This window comes from Elaeis guineensis, chromosome 11 (genome assembly GCF_000442705.2).
Source record: "Elaeis guineensis isolate ETL-2024a chromosome 11, EG11, whole genome shotgun sequence".
NCBI classification, from domain to species: Eukaryota; Viridiplantae; Streptophyta; class Magnoliopsida; order Arecales; family Arecaceae; genus Elaeis; species Elaeis guineensis.
In genome coordinates this window covers 92,606,171-92,615,229 of record NC_026003.2, presented here as the reverse complement: position 1 = coordinate 92,615,229, position 9,059 = coordinate 92,606,171, and the positions used below count along the sequence as shown (strand labels likewise).

Below are 9,059 nucleotides of genomic sequence, written 5' to 3'. Positions count from 1 at the left end.
GGGCTAATAGGGAGATGAGGCTAATAAATTGCATAGTGGGTTGAAAAGGCTCCCTAATTCTTTTGCATATCATTGATTAGATAACGAAGATTTGGGTAAGACTTCAGACCGTAAATAAGATATCGCAAGCAAGTGCAGACTCTCCTTACAAGCTTCTTTTGTTATAAAATTGAGTTGATGCTAACTTTTAACCATCATGCTACATTTTTAAGAAAAACCATAAAAGCAGACTAGGAGAAATTTTCAAGGGAAACACATGGCATAAGCTAGTTCATATTCACATCATACATATGGGGATTGCTTATAGGTAATGAGAGGAATTATACTTGTAACTTTGACTTATTGTTAATAAAGATCCTCAGCCACACCCATCCATGCACTGCGTGTTAGCAACCAGGACAGCTATGTTATGGTGTCAAATAATTCCATATGGTGAGAGTGCTTCCTCCTTGGCTCCCATTCCCTATGCTTCCCTCGGCTTCATGGAAAATAGGACTTAGCTTTTCCTCATCAGAGCTCCTTCTTGCTTGTGCTACAATTCCTGCCTGTGGTTTCCAAGTAGCAGCAGGTTTCCATTAAGATCAATTACTCTCTTGCATCAAAAATCTGTTCAACCTATCTGCCCAGCCATTTTTGTTTCAAGAAAAGCGCATAACACTTCAGAAAAACTAAGTTGTCTTCCCAGTGTGAGACGAGTAAGAGATTGGAAATAACGGGAAGAAATCAACATTTCCATTTATGAAGTTTCGAGCCAGGCACACAATTGGAGCCTCACTTCAATGCCAAAGTCCAGGTTTGGAAAATTATAGTTACAAGACCCAGTTATCAGCCCAAAGCTCTTTATTAATTCTAATGTGAGGATTTATACAGGTATATGTTTAATCCCACATCGGTTATTCACTCGAAAGATATTCTGGAGATCTTGGATTGTTACATTTAAGCTATAGTTATGTAGGGGTGGTTGAAAAGCCTGGGCCTTGCTATTTTAATTTTCATAGATTGAGTAATTCTTTGTGCACCATATTCGATATAGAAAAAATGCACTGTCCCATATATTTAGGCCACGTAGCCACTGTTCTTCAATACGCATTAAATGCCTGCTACTTTTTCATTTGAGATTTTGAATGATGAAATTATTCTTCTTCTTCTGAAAAAATTATGACATCCCATGACCATATTATGACATCCTGCCATCAAATTATGACTTCCTGCACATAAGATATCATAAAGAAACGAGGGATATTTTCATCATTTTAAAACTCATAAATTTTTAATGATGAAAATATTTTTTTTTTATGATTTTTGAAAAAAAAATTATGACATTCAACACGCAGGAAGTCATAATTTGACTACAAGATGTCATAAATTTTTCAGAAGAGGAGGGCATTTTCATCATTCAAAATTTTAAATGAAAAAGTAGAACTGCAGATGTTAAATATACATTGAAAAATAGTAGCTACGTACTCCGATGTAATTAGATAGTGCACTCCACATCAATTTTATTACACCGCATGCGGTGCATAAAAACTTTCTCTTCATAGATTTAACATCTTAGCCATGGCCTCCTGGCCAATGACCAAATTTCTAACTTAATAAATACTAATCATACTCCAGGCATAGGTGCAATAAAATGTGAGGCTTAGGATATTTCTTAGAAATCTTGATCATTTTGGGTCCATGCTGGGTCCGTGAGGTGTTACTAGCTAGCACTTTGTGAGCCCGAACCTTTTGAGATTGGGTGTCAGCCTCTTTTGACCCACCAATGTCCCATTAAGCACTTATTTGGTTCACGGAAAGAACTTTTCTTTTCAAAAAGTAACTTTCTGAAAAGTTACTTTCTGAAAATAAGATTTTGATATATTTGGTTGACCATGAGAAGATAACTTATTATAAAGTAGCTTATATTTGAATGAGCACTTATTTTTCTGAGAAAACGGTGTAAAATACATATTATACTCTTAGTAAATATAAAACTATACATTTTTACTTATAAACTTTATATAAATATTAATATTATATTTATATTAATATAAATATAATATTAGATAATAATAATTTATTATGTTAACATAATATTAATATATTAATATTATATTAATATAATATAAATATTTTAATATAATAAATTTATTAATATAGATATAAATATTATATTATATTAATATAAATATTATATTAATATTAATAAAAATATTATATTAATATAAATATTAAAATATAATAAATATTAATATTATATTTATATAAATATTAAGATAATATTAATATAATATTATATTACTATTTAGTATTTCATCCTAACCATCCATTGATATTTTACTAAATTTTAGCTATGGATGTTAAAAGGATATTTTAGAAAAAAAAAAGTATTATCACTTTTCATATCACGAAAAGTATCAAAATCTACATTTCTCATGGGTTTTCACTTTTCATGAAATATGAAAAATGACTTCCCATGAGAAATACTTTTTTCACTCTCTTTCCTTTTAAAACTCTAATTAAACAAGAAGCTCTTTCTTTACTTCTCAGGAAGTACCTTTTCCCCTCCTCCACTTCCTATTAACCAAACGAGTCTTAAATTGGTGACACGAAGGTGATCAGAAGCATCCTTTCGGTGCTTGAGCAGCTGTAGTTTCCAATGTAAGTCTAGGACAATAGTTTGAATCATGGTTTTGTAAAAAGACCAGCAACCCAGTCATAGGATAATACTAATGATAATAATGGGAAAAATAAAAAGAAAATAGCTAACTATAATATCTTATTATCAGTTGGGGCAATCTTATGATCGAAAAGTCTGATGCTGAACTTTGAAGCCTTCATGTTTCTATTTATGGTAATGTCATGATTCGAGGGTGTCATGCAGCATTGCAGATAACCTGACTAGTGGATCATGCTAAGCTTTATAAGTGTCAGTGAACTTGTGAGCTAGCAGTTTTCATCTGATTTTTATATAATTTTTTTATTGAAAATAGAATTGAATTTTATATACATATATATATATATAGTTGAATAATTCTACATGTTTTCTTAGTACTAAGTCATATTTTGAGTATGGTTCTGTACCAAGTTTAATTTTTGAATTAGGGTTAAGGGTCATGCCATGTATGTGCATCTAACATACTGTATGAAGTTGGTCATTTGATGTCATGTCCTCCTTCCGAGATCATGAATTAGGAGTTATGGCAACCGCCACATATTTATAGAAAACTCATACTATAAGCATGCAAGATATCTCATCATGCTATCATAAAACAATAGTAGAATAATTAATCGATAAATTAAGTCTAAATTTAATAATTAAAATTTTAACTTTGATATTTCAATACATTCAACAATATTCAAAAGATCTTACATCAAATTTGATAAAATTTTTAATCTAAAATAAAAATATCAAAGTTCTGCTTCTAATCACTCTTCTGTACATATTTATGTGTCATCTTAGTCCTCAAGATCTATAAAAATAATAAAATAGAAGATAATAAATAGTCTAATAAGCAATGATCACTTCAATTAGATTAAATTAGATAATAAAATAAATAATTATTTATAAAAAATAAGCATATAGAATTCATTAGTTCGAAATCATTTTTTATTATGCAACATTATCAAAAGATAGTTCATGCCAAATTCAATTTCTTTTCAAAATTTGAGTTTCTTTCAAGAATTTAATTCTTTCAAAATATCAAATTTTTATCAACTATAAATGATGACCACATTATCCCTATGATAGGGTTATAACACCGCATGTCAACTTGTAGTATATTGAGAATCATCTAGCAGCAAAGCCCGTCGAATTCGCTGGACTGCTGGTAGCTTATTGCTAGTCTGCTGGTGACATAAATCTTCAGTACTAATCACTTGCTAACGTATTAGCCCCCATTAGCGGGATCTTCCATATAGTTGGTTGAGAGTTCAAATTATCTTGAATCAAAATCTTTTCATAAATCATGTTTTATTTATCAGTTCGATGAGAATATACATAATCATGTGGTATCAAAATCAATCAAATATGATGCATAACAAGATCAATACTTTCAGTCATATTCATTATAACATTTCAAAATAAGATATTTTTAATAAAAAAATATCATTCATCAAATTTATATATCATCTCATAATTTATGTTAAAAAATATTTTATAATTTATCAATAAATCTAGAAAAAGTGAAGCATTACTTACCTCATATGTATTTCAATAAATTCATATAATTCTAAAAATTTTATTTCAAACTCTTCAATTTATAGATCATATCATAGTATCCAATTACCAGACATCTACAATCCCATACAGGATCAATTCCAATAATTAAGAACGACATCAATAATTAAGAAAGATAGGATTGATGAATAGTCGCATCCAATAGTTTGGATTGGTCTGGTCATCTAGTTTTATCCGATTAAGATTTAATGAGGATATAGATGGTTCAAAGTCTGTCTATCAGATTAATTCGGATTGAAAATAATAGGTATAGAAATTTTTCATTGGATTCATAAATCAAAAAGAGAGAGAAAATCAGAGAAAAGAAAAATTAATGAGATACAATAGGACTGACCAGACAAATTGTCTAACATCTCAATCTATCTGATCAAGATGATTTAATTAAATTATGATTCAATTAGTATATAGATGGTTCCGTAAAAATCATAGATAATCGAATCCAGTGGTATCCAGATCTAATCAAGGTTGGTGCTGACACACTGTTTGATGATCATAGATTAGAACTCTCTTTGCTAAGATCATATCAAAATTATTGATAAAAAATCTCTTACTGGATCAATCATAGAGAGAAAAATTAATGAAGAGAGAAATGATTTAGAGAGAGAAAATAGCATAGAGAGAAAAAGTAAAACTTTTTTAAAGAGAAAGTGTCACACCCGATTCGATGATCTAAGCCAAGCACTCGACAGACAGCTGCATATCTTTAGGATTTAATCCCTTCGAACATGCAAGGCCTGCCTTTCATCGAAACATAATTATCTCGATTTAACTCAAATAATGGTAAAAATAAATTTTCTAATATCTTTATTTAATAAAATCTTCATAACTAATAACAAACCAGATAAAGTTCCAATGAAATTCAAAATAATATTTTTAAAGTATAACTATTCAGATATAGCTAAGGAAATAACTTCCTAAGTCTTATGCTCCTCACTGTTCGGTCCCCAGTCCTGTAGAATCTTCTGGATTTGAAAAAAAATTTAAAAAAAAAAGAGTGAGCGTTATGGACTTAGTAAGTTTTTAATATCTCTGAGGAATCAAGCATAATTATAATTTTTTTTCAAACAATAGTAATTTATAATAATAGATGTATGAACCATTATAATTTTGATCTTCAAAATATGTCTGCATAACACTAAGATTTCAAATCCTCTCTCAGTCTTTTGTGACTATGGCTATGATCAGCCCCATAACAAGACCCAGAAAAGACTAGCCGCTCAATATAGAACATCCAATCCATCAATATGTACTAGTGATCAGCCTCACTAGTTTGGTCCAAAAGAAAACTAGCTATGATTCATATGGCCACGATTTGTCCCGTGATAAGACAAAGAAATTAGTTCTGAAAATAAACACGTGAATACATCAATTTATGCCAATGATTAGTCTTAACTGGCTAGGCCAAAGGACTAATTCTACCAGCAACTAGCCCCGACTGACTAGGTCCAAAAGAAACGTATTTCTGATACGTGGCCAACGATTAGTCTCATTGGCTAGACCCCAATCATAGTCTAATTAGAGAATTTTTCTCATGATTTTACCACAACTAATTTTTTATAAATAATCATGCTTATTTTTGTAACAGTATCAACTCAAATTTTTATATTTTCCAAAAAGATAATAAAATAATTTTTATTCAAAATTTCATGCATAGATGAACATGTATAATTTTTTTCTAAAAATCATGCAATATTAATACAAGAAAATCATCTCTTTTCAAAAATTTGTACCATACAAAGGTAACACCATGCTTGATCTAATTTTTTAAATTATTTTTTATGCATAAATACATACTTTCAATTTTTAATAATTTTTTAATATTTTATGCACAAAATCTATTTTTAAAAAAATATGAATATGTGCAAAAATAAACACAAAGATAAAAGAAAGCTTACCATTGATTAGATCCAAAATTCTATAATCTTTTTTGCCCAATCTCTAGATTCGGTGTTCTTCCGGTGATAAGGGCTCTAGTACAAATAATGAATAAGTTTCATTAGCCCTAAATTTAGGAAAAATTAGATAAATAGAAGACTCTCAATCTGACCTGAGTCTAGGTTGAGGTTTAGGTCTATTTTTGAGCAAGATCTATATAATTTGGCTTGACTCAGACTCAATTAGATTGAGTCCAATCAATAGGTTAGGTTCACCCAAAGATTTTGGGTCCATATCCCTGTCTCTCTCCCTTGTTTCTTTCTTTTCTCTCTTGGTTGAACCCAAAACCTCTTGAGTTTTAGGGCGATCAGAGGGTGGGGTTAGCTGCAATATGGCTAAAACAGTCGGCAGCTGGCATGGCGACGTCAGGGGTGACAGTTCGGCCTAACAACCATAGGAGGTTCGAAGGTAAGGGAGGAAAAGGGCTCTGCCCTTCATGCCAAGGTGATGACTCCTAGGGCCAAAAGGAAAAAGGGAAGAAGAGGGGCTTACCAGAGATAATGGTGGCGATGATGATGATAGCAGCCGATGGAGCGGTTTTGACAGATCTCACACTTGAAGACTCTCGGAACATGTATGTTGATGGATTTGAAAAAAAAAATTAGGATTTTAGAGGGAGGTGGGAGGTGGTGCCGCTTTGGCAAGACAGTGCGGTGGTCGCCAAAGATGGGGAAGAAAGAGGAAGGAGGTGATGGAGGATTTGGTGAGGATTTTAATCAAGACATGGGAGGCTTAAATAGAAGAGGGATAGGATGACATAGACTCGATCCTTCTCAAATAAGGCCAGATTTTGCCGGTGTGACCTATCCAAACTCCTCCGCCACCAGCCATAGATCAACAGGAAACTTGATTCTCTAATTTCAGTCGAACACAGCTTCCTCCCCTGCCACAGTTCCACCTTCTCTTTTTTTTTTGTTCATTCTGGTGAAGTCAGCAAGGGATGCTGGCTGAGGATGAATTGGATCCAAACAATTGGTTTTCATAGAAAATAGTTGAAGCACGTGAAAAGAGAGAAAAGAGAAAGAGAAGTGAGAGAATCTCTCTCTTTCTTTCTTCTTTTCTTTTTCTTTCTTTTTTTCTCTTCTCTTGTTTTTTCTATTCTTCTTCCTCTCTTCTTAGGTTTTCCTTGGCAAAACAAAGGAGATTACCCCACCCCTCTCTAGTACAAACAAGGACCCTTACGGGTCCAATGGTGGCATGGTCAGCGAGGTGCGGTGGCATGCCAACCACCCAAGAACGGTCGAGCAGGTGGTTGGCAGTAGCGGTTGTCTAATGGAAGAAAGCCCAAAAACAAAAACAAAGAATCGGACTAAAATGCAAAGGAAAAACAAAATGATTTGAGGCTAGATTGTGGTGGTGAATAGAGGCCATCATCCACGGTCAACAATGGTTCTACAAGCGGCTGCTTCCAGTGATTAAATCTAGAAAAATAAAGAAATCAATCATGATAAAACAAGGAATTCAAATAGGACATCCTGCTTTCGATCTAATCCAATGATTTTACACTCAGAATTCATGATTCTAGGACCTAGAAAGATAGGAAGAAGAATTAATCAGATAACTAGTAGCTCTTACCTTCATCCCAATGGTTGGTGACCCTATTTTTTAGCAGCAAAAAGAAATGAAAATAATGGCTTTCTGAGATGAGAAAGAAGAGAAGAAATATAAGACCAATCGAAGGTGGTAGAGGCTAAAAAAATCGAACTTCCATCCAAAATAGGAGTGTCAAGGGAGAGGCCACTCCTTTATATAGAGGGACAATCAAAGAAGGTAGAGGCTTAAAAAAATCAAACTCCCATCCAAAATAAGAGTCTTAAATAGAAAAGAAAAGAACTCCTTTAGGAGTTCTGGTAGGAGTCAATTTCTCCAGCATGTGCTCTACATATGTTGGTTTTTTTTTTTTGAGAAACTAGGTTGGGGTATTACATTTGATATATTAATAAAATTTCTTTGAGAAAATTTTTTTCATCAAATAAAAGGTGTTTCTTCATATTATATTAGGGTGCTTGTTTTATGCATACTAGAATTTTCTCCTACCATGCGATACAAAAAATTATTATGGCTCAAGGGATGAAAAAGTTGAATATTGAGTTGCTAAGCTATCAATAAACATATTTGAGAAACATTTTCAATGTAATGACAAACACCTTCAAATAATTTTTATTTAATATTCATTTTTTTAAGTGGCAAAGAAATCAACTAGATAAAGTATTTTTTTATTTTAATAGATTTTGTCTCACAAATCCTAAAAGACAAAAAGAGTAACCCATGCAAGGGAACCATCATCGCTTCCTCTCTCTCATATGTTGCATGTACCCACCATTACTTATGGTTAATGAAGAACAAAGCTATAAATTCTAGTAAGAATTATGCACTAGGGGTTATTCTTCTCAAAATGAAAAGGGGATCTGCCTTCAAATGCATCCTCAAATAATGTAATCTTGCATCACTGGGCCAAAATTTTTCAAGTGGACCTATTGCATGCTAGAATAAGAAAGCAATTGGGATAACATAACAATAGGAAAGTTCTTCATTCTTCCACCTTAATTATAATCTCATGTATTGGGTTCAAAGGTTATTCATGTCACTTTAAACATCTATGAACTGATAATATTTTACAAAAATATTTCTACCTTTTTTTTATAAAGAATAATAGCAAGAGCATTACATTATTATCCCAGTCTCTAATTTTGAGCAACATCATCTCGCTAGATTTAAATGCATATTAACACATACATATGCATAGGTGCCTATCAAGTGAAAAGAGTACAATAAAAGATAAACCATCTCTCACATTTTTTTTCTCTAACTTAAAAATATATTTTATTCCCTCCAAAATTCTAAAGAAACATGTAGATCTCAATTTTTTTAAAAAGAAAATACAATTAATGACACCAAGTCTTTT

The 9,059-nt window shown here is 31.9% G+C and overlaps 1 long non-coding RNA gene across 1 annotated transcript; it reads right to left on the bottom strand.

Annotated features, from left to right (window-relative positions):
• Positions 1-242: 242 nt before the first annotated feature.
• On the bottom strand, positions 243-7,090 carry LOC140852653 (uncharacterized). The gene is made up of 3 exons (XR_012135546.1): positions 6,647-7,090; positions 6,115-6,189; positions 243-545 (listed from the first exon to the last, which is right to left on the bottom strand). It is a non-coding gene; the product is annotated as an uncharacterized lncRNA (long non-coding RNA).
• Between the last annotated feature and the right edge of the window lie 1,969 nt (positions 7,091-9,059).